The 17413-nt window shown below is 46.2% G+C and overlaps 1 protein-coding gene across 6 annotated transcripts in view; it reads left to right on the forward strand.

Annotated features, from left to right (window-relative positions):
* The window catches only part of KCNIP1 (potassium voltage-gated channel interacting protein 1), a 339834-nt gene that overhangs the window by 254757 nt on the left and 67664 nt on the right, over positions 1-17413 (forward strand). Inside the window, exon 1 of one of the 6 annotated variants that reach the window (XM_059174283.1) lies at positions 429-496. The exons of the other annotated variants lie outside the window; for them this stretch is intronic. The gene's annotated coding sequence lies outside the window, so the exon portion shown is untranslated. Of the gene's footprint in view, positions 1-428; positions 497-17413 lie in introns of those variants that run through there. 6 annotated transcript variants of the gene reach the window in all.

The following is a 17413-nucleotide window of genomic DNA, read 5'->3' on the forward strand; positions in this document are numbered from 1 at the left end:
AGAACCACAAAGCCCCCGATTGTGAAATAAAAAGAATATATCTTGGTCCCACTGTTCCTTTCCCCAAGGAAAAGATACATGCAGAGGCGGTCCTCACCTCTCAGCCCAGAAAGTCCATCCCTTACTGCCTCCAAAAGTGAAATCATGCTCATCACAGCCTCCCCATCATCCTGGATTCCTGGGAAGAGCCTCTTTCCAGACCCCACCTCTCTGCGTGGTCATGTTTCTCTCTAGCTGTTGACTTGGTCAAGGTCGAGGCATCAGGAGAAGAGCACGGGTTCCCCTGATGGCTCCACACTGCTGGGGAGGCCTTTCCAGAGCCAGCTCGCCTTGGGTGCGAGGTGCTGCAGTGGCCCAGTCCTGCAGGCCACCCTGGTCCCAAGGGAAGGTGTCTGTCATCCCCGTCTGTGTTCTCTCTTGCAGGTAAGTCAGGCTCGAGCGGCCGGGAGGGCGGTGTGATGACACACTTGGCAGTTTGGGAGCAAAAGCGGCCACAGTAAGACATGATTGATTCATTGCATCTCAATTCTCAGCTGGGGGAGCCTTCAGTGTGCAGACTTCTCTGGTCCCAAAGGAGACTTCTGTGGGTCTGGAAAAGAGGATACCAAACTTTGGGGTCCCACTGAGGGCCCTTACCCTTAACCTTGATTGCTTAGCCTTGACTGGGGATAACAGAGGTGACGGTAGCTTTCAGGCACCGTCAGGCCAGGATCTGGCCCCATAGTCTGTGCATGTGGCTTGCACTGGGCTGCCTGCTCCGAGTGGGACATCTCCCTGTGATCTATGACATCGGCTCTCAAGAGCTTCTTCTGGCAGCTTCTAATGGCTGAGACCTTCTAGCCTGGGATGGAGGGGTGCAGGGAGCATTCTGAGATCTTGTCAGTCCCACCTGGGTGCTCCAGAAGACCCTCGTCCTTGGTGGCATGCGGCCTCAGCCATCTCCAAACTCATGGCATCCCACCAGACATGTCACCTACCCCTGGCTCTGTGTCTCTTCCTATCACTCTCTCTCACCATCACCTCCCATCAAGGTTCCGGCCAGTGGAAAAGAGTTTTATATTCGTACGCGAGGGGGTTGGACTGTGATGTCTCTGTAGGCCCAGGTTTCTGAAGCGACGTTTGAATTTTGGCACCGAAACGTCAAACTCTCATGGGGCATCCCCGGAAGTGTGTGCCTGTGTGTGCGGCCCCGAGACCTGGCCGTTACCCCTCCTCCTGACCCTTAACCTTCTCGGTGGTTCCAGGCCTCAGGACCCTATTGCAGACAGAGTCATCAGGACAGGACCTTCTCTTGCCTGGGTGGGCGTTAGGGCCAGTTTATCTCAAGGGTTATGCAAATTAATTTTCTCTGGATGTTAAGGGAATAGGACCTGGCAAGGATATGCAAATTACTGTTTGCATGATGCTTTGGGAATGGGCGCTCAGGGGCTTGCGGATGATTTCTCCTGGGGTGCTCTGGGGTGGCTGCTCCCGGACTCTGGACCCATGGGAATATGGGAAGAAGGGATAAAGAAATGTCTTCACAACCCCAGCTTTAAGAAAGTGAGTCTGGGGCAGGAAATGTAGGGTTTGGCCCCAGGCTGCCCTCTCTGATAAGTGGAATGATCCTGAGACCTGGGGCAGCCACAGATCTCTCCCCAGGGGACAACCCCTGCCCATATCCCTTCCTCCCAGAGCCTGGGTCCTTCCTGTCCGCCAGGGTGGGGGAGTCTAGCCCTTCCCCCTGCCAGGTTCTACATGGTCTTGGGGATATTTCTTTTTCTATTTCATTTTCTTAGTGATATTTTAGCTTTCCAATGGGCTTTGTCTTCCCAAAATCAAATTGATAAAGTGTTGTTGCTCATAAACTATTCCGTTCTCCTCAGGACAGAATCTTTCTGGCATAAATGAGGTCTTTGGAAAAAAGGGCTCAGAAGCCCGGGATCCTGCAGGGTGGGAGGGACGGGGTAACTGAGGTGCCTGGCATCTCCTGGCAGGGCCTGGCAGCACAGGGGGGTCTCTTAGGGCTCATACACGTTTTCTAGTCTGACGCCCATGAAAGCCCTGTGAGCATAAGGACAGTTCATCTTGAAACACTTCAAAGGTCTCTTTTAAAACAATTGTAAGGGAATCCGTGGGTGTGGTGACTGCTAAGACTCAGATGAAAAGCTCTTCCTGGAAGCAGGGGGACGTTAAGCACAGCGAGAGGCAGAGAGAGGGCACCAAAGTGTTGCCTCTTGCAGGACCCAGCCCCTACACAAAGCAGAGACCCCCCCCCCCAGCCACTTCCGCTACCCACCCCCTCACTCCAACCTGCCTGACCCTCTCCTATCTGTGAAGTGGGGTGAGTGATTATCAGCCCCTCATATCAAGCAGGGATGACCATATACAAGGTGCCTCACAGATCCTCAGAGCCTGCCACTGAGTCACACAGCTCCCAACACCCCACATGTCTCCACCCTCCCCTGTGCCTGAAGACCCCCTCCTCCCGACTGAGCACTGACTGTGAGAACACAGTGCCAGGAACGTGACACTCCTGTGCAGTGTCACAGAGCTCCAAAGCCTACGGAAGCAGAAGGAAGGCCTCCTCCCTCCACTTGCCCTTCTCCCTATGCGCAGTCTTTAGAGGGTCCTCACTCACTGAAGAAACATGAGCTGGGGAGGTTGGGGGGGAGCAGGATGTCACCATTGGCCTCCAAATGAGGGCCCCAGGCCCCACAGCCAGGAGTCAAGGTTGGATGGGGGAATTCCAAAGGGAATTCCCTTCAAGCCCATCCCCCTTTTGTTTTTGAACTGCTTGACCTATGCCTGCCTCAAACCCTGCCAGGGCAGGGCCAAGGGCAAGCAGATCTGAGCAGAGTAAGTTGTCGCGCCGTGATTAAAATCAGTATCCCATGTAATGCAACGTGACTTGCTCATATCATTCTCCCTTAAACTTGAAAACCACACCTTCTTGCAGTTCAAACTATTATCCCCATTTACACTGGAGAAAAGGGAGGCTCTGGGAGACCAAGGGACCCACCCAGGATCCACCAGTTAAGAAGTGATTGAGCCAGGTGTGGTGGGCTGGATAATGGCCCCCAGAATGACAGCTTTGAATGCTCCCTGATAGCACAAATATATATAATTAAGTTCAGGATCTTAAGATGGGGGGAGGCTGTTGGGTTTATCCAGGTAGGACTGGTGTGATCACAAGTATCCTTGTAAGAAGGGGCAGAAGGAGGCTAGACACAGAGAGAAGGAGACGTGACCCTGGGAGCAGAGGCTGGCCTGGTGCCAGGACAGGGTCCCAGCCAAGGAAAGTGACAATCAGAAGCTAGAAAAGGCATAGAAGCTGATTCTCCCTCAGGCCTCCAGGGAGCCAGGACCTTGGCCCAGGAAAGCTGATTTCAGATTTCTGGCTTCAGAACTGCAACAGAATAATTTGTGTTTTTTGAAGCCTCAAGCTTGTGATCATTTATTAGAGAGGCCGTAGGAAATTAAAATCCCAAATCTCCCCACTTGGCATTTCCTCACTGCTCAGTTATATGGTGGATCCTGCTGGCTCTGCTGCTGACAGGGGAGCGGCCTGATCTGATACCTTTACTCCCCTATACCCAGAGACTCCTAAAGTCCAGACCGTGGCATGTCATCACTATATCCCCAGGGCCTGATATGTAACAGGTGACCAGGAAGTGGGACTCGACTTCCTTCCCATTAAGAACAGCACACCCAGGGTGCTTGGGTGGCTCAGTGGGTTAAAGCCTCTGCTTTCAGCTGAGGTCATGATCCAGGATCCTGGGATCAAGCCCCGAATCAGGATCTCTGCTTAGCAGGGAGCCTGCTTCCCCCTCTCTCTCTCTCTCTGCCTGCCTCTCTGCCTACTTGTGATCTCTGTCTGTCAAATAAATAAATAAAATCTTAAAAAAAAAAAAAAAAAAAGAACAACACACCCTACTCATGGCTCCTGTGAGTTTTCCCTTAGGTCCCATCCTCCCTCGGACAGAGGTCCTGCCTATCTAACCATCTCCTATGTGTGGCCTGTGTGGCTTTTGTGACTTCTTGGCCTCCCACACCAGAGGAAGGGAAAGGTGGTCAGGTAGGAGGCAGAGGAATTGCAGTCAGATTTTGGGCTCAGATCCCAGCCGGCTGGGAAGCTGTGGGCCAGGCCTTTAGCTACCCGCACCTTATGCTTTCATCTGAAATGGGACATTAACAGCCCTTCCCAGAGCTGCTCTGAGGATAAAACGAGGTGATGCCCACCAGTGAGTTACGCACACTCAGGCTGTGTTACTCACCAGCCCTCACCAGGTGGGTGGCTGAACTTCTCTGAGCATTAGCACCTCATGAGCACCGAGCTGTGTCTGGCAGAGCTAACTAGAGCAGGGCTGTGGCCTCTTGTCCTCCTGGACAAGTCCGGGCACTGGGGTAGGTAAAAGGTCTTAAGAAGAGTAAGGTGAGGCCAGATTATGAAGGACCTTGAATGGCACCTTTCACCTGTTGTTTCTGCAAGCATTTACTATACACCAACCCAATGGCAGACTCTGATTTAATGGTGTCCACACAAGGCACAAGATCCCTGCCATCATGGAGGGATCAGACAAGCTCCAGAGGAGGTCAGCCATTGAGCCGCAGTAGACTTTGAGCAGAGATTGAATGTGTTGACGTCTGTGAGCATCGGTCTGACTTTTCTAGGTGAGCCCAGCAGAGCAGAGAGTCTAGAGGCAGAGTCAGGATGATTGGGTCAGTTCAGGGAGGAAGGGGGAAGGGGCTGAGCTGAGTGACAGCAGGAGCGTGAGTGCCTGCCTGTCACCCCAGACCCTGTGCTGATTGGTGTGCATGAACCCAACACTTTAGCAGGTCCCAGAGTAGATGCCCTGTTGCGGGAGGGGGGTAGGATGGGGTGTCCCAACAGCATTTGGGCACAAGAGAGGTAGGGAAGAATTCAAGATGATGGAAAGTAGAATGGCCTTGAAATACTTGGGTCCCTCAGTGGGGGTGCCCGCTCAAAGCCCCAGTCTAACTGACTCTCTGAAACCTCTGTCACAGTCCTGGTCAGGTCACCAGCAGTTCAGCCAAAGTCTCTCCTGTGGTAAGTGTGCTGAAGCAGGGCCCCAAAGCTGAGGCGGCGTGCCCCTCAGGCCTCAGGAGAGTCCACACAGGCTGTACAGCTAGGCCGGGAAGACTTAAATACTTGTGTGAGAAAAGAAGGATGGGTGGAAATTCATGAGCCAAGGAGACAACCTGACATATTAGAAAAAGAACAGAGCGAATCTAAAGTAAGTAGATAAGAGGAACTAATAAAGGTAACAGCAGAAATTAATTTCTGTAAAGAAAACTTTTTTTTGTTAAGATTTATCAAAAAAAAACAAGATCTAAATAAATATTAAGAAGGAAAAAGGAAATATCTGCAGATGTTGAAGACAGTCAAGATTTAAAAGGATGTTCTGAACAACCTTCTTGCAATAAAGAAAACACATAGGAAGTGTAACTTTTTTTTTAAATGAAGACTTACCAAAATTGACTCGAGAAGAAATTGAAACCATATGGAAATTGAAAACTGAAAGAAATTATCAGTTGATAAACACCTTTTCTCAACAAAGACCTTGGTCCAGACACTTTACCAGTAGATTATAATGAATGTTCAAGGAAAAAATTTCAGGAGGAACGCTACCCAATGCATTATGAAGCTACATAACCCTGCCATCAAATCCCAACAAAGAGAGGAAAATTAGAAGCTAATATCACTCATGTAAATATACATAATTTTTTTGAAATCTTCAACAAAATACTAGTGAACAGAATCCAGTGACATAAAAAAGTCGAGGCTCAGGAATGCAGAGTTGGTTTAACATTAAGAAGTCACTTCAAATATTTACATTAACAAATTAAAGGACAAAAATTGTATTGCCATCAATAGATGCAGTGAAAGCATTTGATAAAATCTGCCAACCATCTGTTATATTTTTAAACATAGAAAACCAAGAATAGAAAGGAATTCCTTATCCTGATAAAAGATATCTACAAAAAGCCTACAGCAAACATCACACTTGTAAGGAAAAATTATTGAAAGTATTCCATTTAGGTTAGTGACATTGACAGCACTCCCATCAAACATCATTTTGGAAATCCTAACTAGTATAGGAAGGCAAAAGAAAATAAAAAGTGTTGGAATTAGAAAAGAAAAGACTTGGTTATGGATGATATGTTTACCTAAATTCAAATAATCTGGTATGTTATTAGAAGTCTGGTATTCAATAGGTTTCTGGAGAAAAATCAATGAAAAACAAACACCAGAAACAAAAAGATAGAAAACAGAACTTTTAATATACCACTTAAAATAATATTAAAAATATAAAATATGCAAGGTTAATCTCACAAAATTTGTGCCAAGGCATTGGTGGAGGAATTACTAAAACTTGAGGCAAGGCATGAAAGAAGACCTGTATAGATGAAGAGACTATGCCATGATCCTGGATTGGAAAACCCAACTTATTAAAGCTGTCAATTCATCCCAAAGTGAATGATGAAATTTGATTCATTTCTGATCAAATTCCAACATTTGGGAAACTTTAAAAGCTAATCCCAAAATTTTTATGAAAATGATCAAGAATTCAACCCACTCGTAACACTTAGAGTAAAGCCAGAGTGTTGAGGATGGCAAATAGACTGATGTAGAGCTCAGAAGACTCGCTCAGTGGGAGATACCTATATGTGACAGAGATGCCCTGCAGAGTAGGGGACGGGGTGATGGACTTAAATAACTGTGCTGGGACTACTGGTAATCTGATGGAAAACAATGAAATTGAACTCCTCCTTTCTACCCTACATAAAAATCAATTCCAGGTGGATTAAATACCTAAATGTGAAAAGAAAATTGATAACACTTTCAAAAGACAATATAGGAAAATACATTTATGGCCTCAGATTAGGAAAGAATTTCTTCATTGAGATAGAAAAAAATATAAATCATAAAGGGAAAGATGAGTAAATAGGTCACACTAAAATAAAAGGCCCTGTCCAAGACTTTTAAGAGGGTAAAAGTATAAGCTATGGTGAGGGAGAAGATATTTCCTGCACATATGATCAACAGGAGACTAGTATCCTATAAACAGGACCTATGAACTAAGTTGAAAAGACAAACAGCCCAACATAAAAATGGACAAAGGCTATAAAAAGGAATGTCATAGAAGAGAGAGTATTGAAAGGTCCACAATTTATGAAAAGTTGCTAACCTCCGTTAGTAGTCAGAAAAATGCAGATTAGGAAGTGGAGATGCAACATGGGGAGTTTAGGTGGTAGGAAAAGAATAAATGAAACAAGATGGGATCCGGAGGGAAATTAACCATAAAAGATCTTAATCTCACAAAACAAACTGAGGGTTGCCAGGTGGAGAAGGGTAGGGAGAGGGTGATTAGGTTATGGACATTGGGGAAGGTATGTGCTATGGTGAGTGCTGTGAAGTGTGTAAACCTGGCGATTCACAGACCTGTACCCCTGGGGCTAATAATACATTATATGTTAATTTAAAAAATGAAAAAATTAATAAAAAATAAATAAATTTTTTAAAAAGAAAAATGCAAATTAAAACACAGTGAGATCCAATGTCACAACCCTTAAATGGACAAGAATTAAGAAATGTCATAAGGAAAAAAATGTAATAAAGAATTGGTGAGAATATGGAGTCACAGGAATGCTTAGACATTACTGTTGGGAAAGTAAATTAGTACATCCACACTGTAAGATAATTTGGCAGCAACAACTGGAAAATTGGAGTGTAACCCCAGATGACGCAACAGTACCACAATGAAGTATTCACCCTGGAAAAACCCTTGAACAAATCCTTGAGAAACATGCGATAGTACTTGTTGTAACATCATTTACAACAGCAAAAACAGGATGCCACTTACATGTTCCTCAGTAGTTGGGTGGACACATTCATTTTACGCAAAATACAAGTACAAATACACGTAGGGACGAGATTTATTATCAAGTGATGTTTTCGATTTCCCTTCCTGTGAAGTTTATTTGGCTTTGCTTGCTATCAAAGCCTCTTCTCATCCAGGGCTGCCATTGTCTGTGGCTTAGTTTGTACACCAAACAGAAGGCCTTGAGAGGGTGAGTGGGAGCTGAAATCCAGCCTTGCTCTGCTCCCTAAACCATGCACCCAGGGGCAGGCTATGTCTCTCCAGAGAAAGGGGGCACCTGTTAGTTTGCCCAGTAATGTCATCTGTTCCCTAAACCAGGTGCTTGCAAGTCTGGCTCTGCCCAGTGGGAGGCATTTCTTTTTAATTCATCCACCCAGAGGGAGCATCATTTCTAATTCACACAAAGGTACTTTTTAGGTTTGTAGGAGCTCTGCCCTGTTCTCCACCCAATACTTCCATGCCAGGAGAATCCTGTCCTAAGGAGGCAGGTACCCAGGCTTGTTTCACGCAACCAGGGAAATGGGGAGAGGCGCAGGTAGAAGCTGAAGCAATGCCTTGTCCTGCCTTTGTCATGAAGAATACAAGTAAAGGGCCGGGGGAAGGAAAGAATACTGAAAAGAAGCCAGAGAGGCACAATTGATTGTAATAAGGAGAGCTAGGGGTGAGCAAAGGAAAGAGCCAGAAGAGTGCCAGAGGACTCGTGCCCTGGGGAGCTTTCTGTGCTTTACAGAGTGAGAGTCCTAGGCAGTTGAGAGAAGGAAGAAAATCAGAGAGAAGAGAGAAGGGAATGTTAAAAAACATGGCTAAGAGTTATAAATTGTATATCCTTTAATGTAGAGATGCAAATCTATTTTTGAAAGAACAGATATAGTTGAGCTATGGTTGAAATACAAGAAACTGTGCATGTTTGAAGTATAAAATGTTATTTGTTGTGATATGTGTCTACACTTACAAAACCACCACAATCAAGTTATGAATATAACCATCACGCCCAAGAGCTTCTTTTGGGGGCCCCTTTTTGCCCCCTTCTTCCATCGTGCCCATCCTGCCATCCCCCAACTCAAGGCAAATACAGACCTATAGTGACCTCTTGTCACTATAGAGTACTTCGCATTTCCTAGAAGTATATATAAATGGAGTCATCCAGTGTATATTCTTTCTTAACTGGCTTCTTTCACCCAGTGTGATTATTCTGAGATTCACTCACACTGTTATGTATATTTGTTCCTTCATTCCTTTTTATTGCTAAGTAGAATCATAGTATTCCATTGTGTGGATACCACAGTTTGTCTCTCCGTCCATCTGTGGGTGGACATTTGAGTTGTTTCCAAGAGCTATTACAAATGAAGCTACTGTGAAAGTCACATACGAGTCTTTATATGGACATATGCTTTCATTTTTCTTGGGTAAATAAATACCTAGGAGTGGAAATATTGGATCATATGATAGGTGAATGGGTACCTTCTTAAGAAATCGTCCAGCTTAGGACTTTCCAAAGTAGTTGTACCATTTTATATTTTATCATCATTCTATTAGCAAATCAGATTTCATTAAAATTTATAACTTCTGCTCTAAGAGACATTGTTAAGAAAAGGAAAAAGCAAGCCACAGGGTGAGAGAAAATATTTGCAAAGAATGTAGATCTGAAATTGCAAAGAGACTGGTACAAGATGTACATTTGAAAAGGGAGCTTGGGAACCCAAGGGCATCTCCTGTCAGTGGTATTTTAGACCCAGGAGCCAGGAGAAAGGGTGGTGGGACCTGATCTCTGGTAATACATCTGGAGGGCGGAGGGCTTGGGCTCTTCTTGGCTCTTGAGCAGACAGCTGAAGAAAGGTGGGTCTCAGCAAAACAACTCTAGTTGCCAGAGGATGAATTTTCTAACAGTCAGGAACTCCAGAGATAAGACAAGTCACCCTGATAGGCAGTAAGTGCCCCTCAGCAGAGGATGCAACTCAAACCCAAGTTTGGATTGGACCCAGGGAGGGGCAGAGAGTTCTAGAACTTTCTAAATGTGTCCCTGTTGCTTTTTCTTTCTCCAATTACGCAAAGGCTTGGGCCCAGGTAAAAAGTCCACAGCATGAGTGTCTAATGCTTAGCTTTGACCCTGGGCTGGTCCTGTGTCCCCATGGGACATTCCGTTCTGACCCCACCTCGTGTGTCTCCTTAACAAGTGCCATGCATTCAATATTTCAGCAGTCTTGGAACCCTCACCATCTATAATCTTCTCTCCCTCCCACTGATTTTTTTCTTTTAATGTGTCTTCTTCCTGGATATTACTTACTCTTAACTTTTAAATATCTGCTTCTGTTAAAAAAAAAAAAAAAAAGAAAGAAAGAAAGAAAGAAGCAACGACAACAACAACAAAAACAAATGAATGCCTGGAACAGATTTATAAAGAATGCTCCTGGAGAGGCGGCCGGATTAATTATTCAGCACCCTTTCCCTTTGTAACTATTTATTGTCTCATATGCATTTATATGGTACCTATCACCACAGATCTCGCTCATGCTGGAGACATAATTTCCAGGGACTGACTACTTGTCTAAGATGCATAGACAGTATTGCAGTACTATTTTATTTCTGACTGTAACAGCACGTGCCATTGTTGGGTAATTGTGTTCATGTTTTTAAATGTGAAAAATAATCAAATATAACTTGAAAGAGATTGTACAGTAATTCAAGGGGATATTAAACCACCAGGAAGTTAGTTGGCAAATAAATAGGCGTTTGTGGCTGTCTGGGTGAGCGATGGGGAGCTGCCTGGCTGTGGGGGAGGAAGAGGGAGCGCGGGAGACAAAGAGCAGGATCCAGCTGCCCTACCTACCTGCTGCAAGGTAGGTGTGGGGAGCGGGGAGGGAGCATCCAGGGACCAAGAAGAGAAGGCTGGAAGTTACTGGGTCTCCTCTAAGGGAGCCAGACACAGAGGAAAGGGCGCAGGGCGTCCTAGGATGAGAAGCGGAGGGCTGGATTATAAAAGGCCTCAGGTTTTCAGCTGTGTTTGTCTGAGTGACATCAGATGTCAGACTCTCAAGGGCCCTGGTGGGGCAGGGGGACTACCGTTTGTTTATATACCTACAACAAGCCAGGCATGGGAGGGGCCCCCTATGCATCATCTCTTCTTTTTAATTATTAAACCATTCCTGTGGAAATAGGGTCACTGCTCTCCCATTTCACAGATGGGTAAGCTGGAGGTCAGGGTGATTAAGCAAAGAGCAAAAACCAAGTACCTTTCCTGATACCATGGTGCATTTCCCCCCATTCCCACACCACAAAAAACACAAAAACAAACAAAAAAAAAAACCAAAAAAACAAAACACTAAGGCACAGTGCCTGCCTCCCAGAAGCTTACAGCCATTAGTGTTTGTTCTGGACTTTAACATGCCCAGATTTTCGTTCTTTCATTTCTCCCGTGCTTGTTTTGGGGTGACAGAAAACACACCAGGCCGGGGTGAAGGGGTGAAGGTCTAGGCCTGTGTCCAGACTGTGCAGCGCCCCCTTCCCAGGTGCAGGGAGAGGAGAGGGGAGGGCGACCCCGGGGCGTCAGAGGCCGCCTTCCCAGGCAGGCAGGACCAGGAGGCAGACAGAAGAAATGGCCGAGGAGGAAAGATGGCCTACCTCTGGAGCCCTTTTCTTTCAGTCCTGGCCAAGGGGACAGCATCTGGCAGAGTTTTTGGACCCAGAATTCTGCATCTTGGGAGCACATGGGAGTGGGAGAAGGGTTCTTGCTGCCCAGATGTGATCAGCTTGATGATCTTGACAGAGGGCAGGAAACAGCTGTCCTGTGTGCCTCTCCTCCCTGGCCTCATCTTTCTCACGGTTCTTCAAGGTCATAAAATAAGAATCTGTGAGATGTGAGACCCCCTTGAGGTTGGAGATGGGGTTTTGTGCCCTAACTTCTAGGGCCTTCTCTGCCCAACCTAGACTTAACGCTAAGGAGGCATATGAATAGCTCTAGTTTGGTGTCAAGTACCAGAAATCGGTTCCTTTTATCTCAGGCCAAGAGGCGGGCCTCTCAGAGGCATGCTGACAGAGGAGGCAGTTGGGCCTGGGGGTGGGGTAGGACCTGGGGCCCAGTGTGCTTGGGTCCCCCAGCAGCATGCTCCCCTCTCCCTACCCCCACCTGCTCTCTCACTCTGTCTCCTTTCTGCTTTCTGCCCTTTTATGTCCAAGGCTTGGCCTCCCAGAGTGTGAACCAATAGCCTTCTGTCAGCTCCCACATTCCCCAAAGAAGACTGGCAGGTTCTGCCCTTCAAGCAGCTAGGGGTCAGGGAGCCAGCTCATATCGTAGGAATATTGCAGTTTTCACTAAAAACATTTGAACTGGGGGACAGTACTTCCCAGGAAAGAGAGTGCTGGTCTGAGCAGCCCATGGGTGGCCTGTCCCCCAGTAATCTGTCTTCCCCCGAGAGTCGCAGGGCCCTTACTGCTTTCCTGCAACGGTTCATGGTTCCTGCACCACGGTTTCTGTCTTTCCCTCCTCTCGTTAGGAACTGTCCTCTGCACAACTTTTTCCAATCGCCAGAGTTCCCCTTCTCTGGGCTTCAGCTCTGTCTCACCCAACACGCAACCCCCAAGTTCCCAGTCTCCCAGACACTAGCCCACCAAGACAGCCTTGGTCCCTGCAACCACTGGGAACTGCCTTTCTCTGTGCTTTTCAGCCACAAAGTATTTATGCCATTAGCCTGTTTTTTGTTTTTTGTTTTTTTCCATTTGTCATATATTGCCAAGTGCCCATCACAGGCCAGACTCCCTGTCTCAGGGATGTGGGGATGGCCCAAAAGGCAAATCACCACTGAAACCTTGAATGAACTCGCATTCAAGGTATGACCACGAATAGGTAATAAATTCATAAAATTGTGTACACTTCTCTAGTCACAATAAAATTGCGCTGCACTTGGATGCTGAGTATCCATTTAAAAAGAGGGAGGATTGGCTGAATCTGGGTAATTACCAAAGGAAATTCATACATATGATTATTTACTCATGAATATTAATGCATTAAATGAGAGTAAAACATATTTAAAACAAAGTGTTCATTCCAACTACGGATGAATTTGCTCATTACTCTTTCCTATGTGGATATTAACTGTGATTTACCTGTATATCAAGCATCAGGATACAGCTCAGGTCTACCTGTGGCTAAATTAGGTTAGACATTTGTTGGTGAAAATTACAATGTTAACTCATTTCCAGAGTATTCTTGGTGCCAGCAGTTTCACATTTAGGTACATGACTTGCATTAACATTATCTGGTTAATGGTATAAAGAGAAATTTTTTATGGATTTTTGGAATGTAGTAAGATGATATTAACACTATCTGGTTCTGAACTCTAGTTACAATGTGTATTATAAAACCATTTTGAGTCATGCTAATTTGAAATCTGAAACAATTCAAAAATGAGCTAGGATCAAGGTTGCATCATTGCAACTTCTAAAAATAAGGACTGGTACGTTAACAGGATAAAGGTAAAATAATAATTTCAGTGACTCTGGAGTTAGCACAAAAGATAACAATTGGATATAGTCAAAATTACCCTCAAAATTCCCTAAGTCATCCTAAAAATGTAATATGTGAAAATATACTGACTTAGAATACCTGCAACAAAACCTATTTTTTTTTCTCCAACATCAGGATAAATTTCTCTTTCCTTGGTTGTGCATTAGATATAGAAGTTGTACATACCTGGGGCCATGTTGTGTGAAAAGTCCCTGTTATGTGTATGACTGTTCATATGCAGGTCACACTCAGCCCAGCACCATGCTCTCTCTAGGACAGACACCACTGGAAAACCAAGACCAGCAGAGGTCACAATTCACTGAGGGGCTTTGCTTCAGATGGCAAGACTGAATTTCTTTTCCACCTCCATTTCACCCACCTTCCTGTCTCTCTCTCCCTTGCTCTTTCCTCCCTTCGTTCCTCCCTCCCTCCATTTTCGAAAAGATTTTACCTCCATCTGGTTTAACTGGCATGCATCTAGCCAAAATCAGAGTCTGAAGTAACTTCACCAACATAGGCCAACCCCAAGCACTTTGCCAACCTTCTCTAAGACCAGGCCGGGATGTGGGGGTGGCCATTAAGACTATAGACAGATCTACAGAGATGACTTCTTCCCCGGTGTCAAGGGGGTCCACACTACCTTTGTCCAACCCCCCTTGGTGTGTCAGAGTGGGGGTGAACTTGGCTTTCAACATGGTAAGAACAAGCCCATTCCATGGCTGGGATCCCAATCCTGGTTCCACTCCACTTCTGATTTGCATTGTGCTCTGAGAATTGGCGATCTGCTTGCTCTCCACCAAGACAAAGTTTAATTACCATGTTCCTGCTGTGGGGAAACATTCTATTCTAGAAGCGGTCCCTCTCAGACCAGTCATCCTGCTTATTGACCAATGACTCTCAGGGCAGGAAATTAGAAAAGATCTGCCTTTGAGGCAAAGCTTGGGTGGTTGGAACAATGGCCCTGGAAAGGCCTTGGCGACCCAAAGGGCTGGTGTGAGTGGGAGCAGGGGTGAGGGGAAGAGTGTGTGCAGAGCAGGCCTGGCACGGACCTTTTGTGTGCCTGCCTCCCCCTGCAAGGCTCAGAGCTCCGGCCTCTGGGGACATCGAGGGGCAGAAGTAGAGTGGTTCTGTGGGGGTCAAGGAGACTATGCAGTGTGCTTATTATCTCAAAAATATTATCTTCTCTCTCCTACACTATGTAACTCATCAGGTTCAAGCGGGATTTGGGGAGCATCACCCCAAATGATAACAACAATTTCAGGCTGTCTCTTTCTGTCCTTTCAAAAACCCACAAGAGGAGGGACCCATGGAAGGTGTCCTACGTGGTACGTGTGTATTTTCTTACACTATAGCCCAAGCACAAGCTCACCCACACCCCTGTCCTCATGTGCTGGACATGTCCAGGTCAAGCCCTCCACTCATCCACGTACACAGGCACACTCACACCTAAAAAAAGCTTTGAATGTCTCTCCCAAAGGACCCCCAAACCATATTTTTATTTCATTAGCTTCAAGTGAGAATAGAGTTCCTAGAGTGTACCCACTCCCTACAGTCAGCCCAACTCCACGTCCAGGCCAGTTTTCCATATGTACGGTAGGGGGTTTAATCTGTGGGTCCCTTCGGGTCCCCCCAGCTGCGTGTCTCCATGTCAAATGCCCTTGACCCCTGAGATGAGCCACTTCCCCAAGGCGGCCAACTTGCCCCACATCATTCCTAGCCCCCTCTTGCTTCCTCAGCTCTACAGAAATGACCTGTCCCATCACCTATGATCCTGACCGCTGGTTGTAGCGCAGAGTTAAAAATGTAGAGAGACATCAATGCTAAGGCAAAGTGAGCACTCCAGGAGGTCATGTGCATACCCACGGACCGCTGGCCATCGAGGGGCCTGACCTTCAGACCAGGCAGCCTCTCTGGGTCTCTTCTCAGTCACTCAGTCATTCAGCGGATACTTACTACATGCCAAGTGACAGCCACACTCCATGCTGGATCCCAGACATACTGAGAAGTGAATGGATACGTAGACCCTGACCTCAAGGGTTCATGCCCCAGGAAGGAAACAGAGAAGGCCCTGGATGCAGTGACCACTGGGATAGGAGTCCTCATAGGGGCTGTCAAAGAGGTCTCTAAGAAGGCCATCTGTTTATGGAGATAACACCTGAGCTGGGCCTAAAGGAACGGCATTGCAGACAGAGGGATCAGGACAAGCAAAAGCACACACACGCACACACACACACACACCATGGGGGGTCTACTGAAGCAAAAGAGTCCAGGAATCGTGTCAGCAATCACTTTTCTTAGAAACTGCAGGAGATGCATTTTTTTTTAACACTGTATATTTTTTTAATTTTATTTTTTCAGTGTTCCAAGACTCATTGTTTACGTATAACACCCAGTGCTCCATGCAATGTGTGCCCTCCTTAATACCCACCACCAGGCTCACCTATCCCCCCACCCCCACCCCTCCAAAACCCTGAATTTGTTTCTCAGAGTCCACAGTCTCTCATAGTTCATCTCCCCCTCCAATTTCCTCCAACTCCCTTCTCCTCCCATCTCCCAATGTCCTCCATGTTACTCTTTATGCCCCACAAGTAAGTGAAACCATATGATAATTGAATCTCTCTGTTGACTTATTTCACTCAGCACAATCTCTTCCAGTCCTGTCCATGTTGATATGAAAGTTGGGTATTCATCCTTTCTGATGGAGGCATAATACTCCATAGTATATATGGACCACATCTTCTTATCCATTCATCTGTTGAAGGGCATCTTGGTTCTTTCCACAGTTTGGCAACCGTGGCCATTGCTGCTATGAACATTGCGGTACAGATGGCCCTTCTTTCCACCACATCTGTACCTTACCTTTACCTGGGTAAATACCCAGTAATGCAATTGCAGGGTCATAGGGTAGCTCTATTTTTAATTTCTTAAGGAATCTCCACACTGTTTTCCAAAGTGATTGCACCAACTTGCATTCCCACCAACAGTGTCAGAGCATTCCCCTTAGAAGATGCATTTTAAAAGCTGACAAAGAGAGGCCAATCACAGAGGGTCTCCTACAGACCTCCTCCTACAACCTGCTACAGACCCCCTCCTCCTAAAGACCTTCTTTATAGGAGGAGCCACGGCGGAGTGTGCCTTACATCCCATGGAAGCCAGAGTCTAGCACAGTGCCCCTGCCTCAGCAGGAACATGGGATGAATTTACTGAGGAAGTGAATGGAGGGAGAAAAAAGGGACCCAAGTGCCACACTCAGACCTGCATTTGAGACAGGTCACTCTAAAGACTGCATCAGTCCCCTATTTCCAATAAAACCATGTTTTTTATGGTGAGTCTGAACACAGAATCATTCTTAGTTTTTTCTCTGACTTTGGGAGCCTAGAAATTCATGCAGTCTTTCAGCAAATAGAGCATGAGAAGCCACCTAAGCCAATGTTTCCAGGAGCACAGGGCCTACGGTGCACAGGCCCAGGAGCAAGAACACTGGACACATGATCCGAAGGTTGATCTTTTCCTGTCTTCTTTTCCATTCCGTGTACTTCAAGACAAAGTTGTATTTCTTGCCCACGTGCCTTTAGCATTTCTCAAAGATAAGCCAATCTTCTTCCCCCATTCACTTTTTTTTTTTTTTTTTAAGATTTTATTTATTTATTTGTCAGAGAGAGAGCAAGAGAAAGCGAGCACAGGCAGACAGAGTGGCAGGCAGAGTCAGAGGGAGAAGCAGGCTCCCGGCGGAGCAAGGAGCCCGATGTGGGACTCGATCCCAGGACGCTGGGATCATGACCTGAGCTGAAGGCAGCTGCTTAACCAACTGAGCCACCCAGGCGTCCCCCCTAATTCACTTTTTTTGTTGTTATTTCATTTTGTTTTGTTTTTAGTAACCAAAAGAAGGCAGGTGGAGACTCACAGAGCCTTTGGCAAGCAACACCCTTTCACAGAATTTCGTGGCATTGATTTGCTTGACTCTTCACCATTACAATGGCCTAATGCATAGAATGAATGCATGTCAGGATCCCAACAAAACAGATGG

Source organism: Mustela lutreola, chromosome 5 (assembly GCF_030435805.1).
Source record: "Mustela lutreola isolate mMusLut2 chromosome 5, mMusLut2.pri, whole genome shotgun sequence".
Taxonomy (NCBI): Eukaryota; Metazoa; Chordata; class Mammalia; order Carnivora; family Mustelidae; genus Mustela; species Mustela lutreola.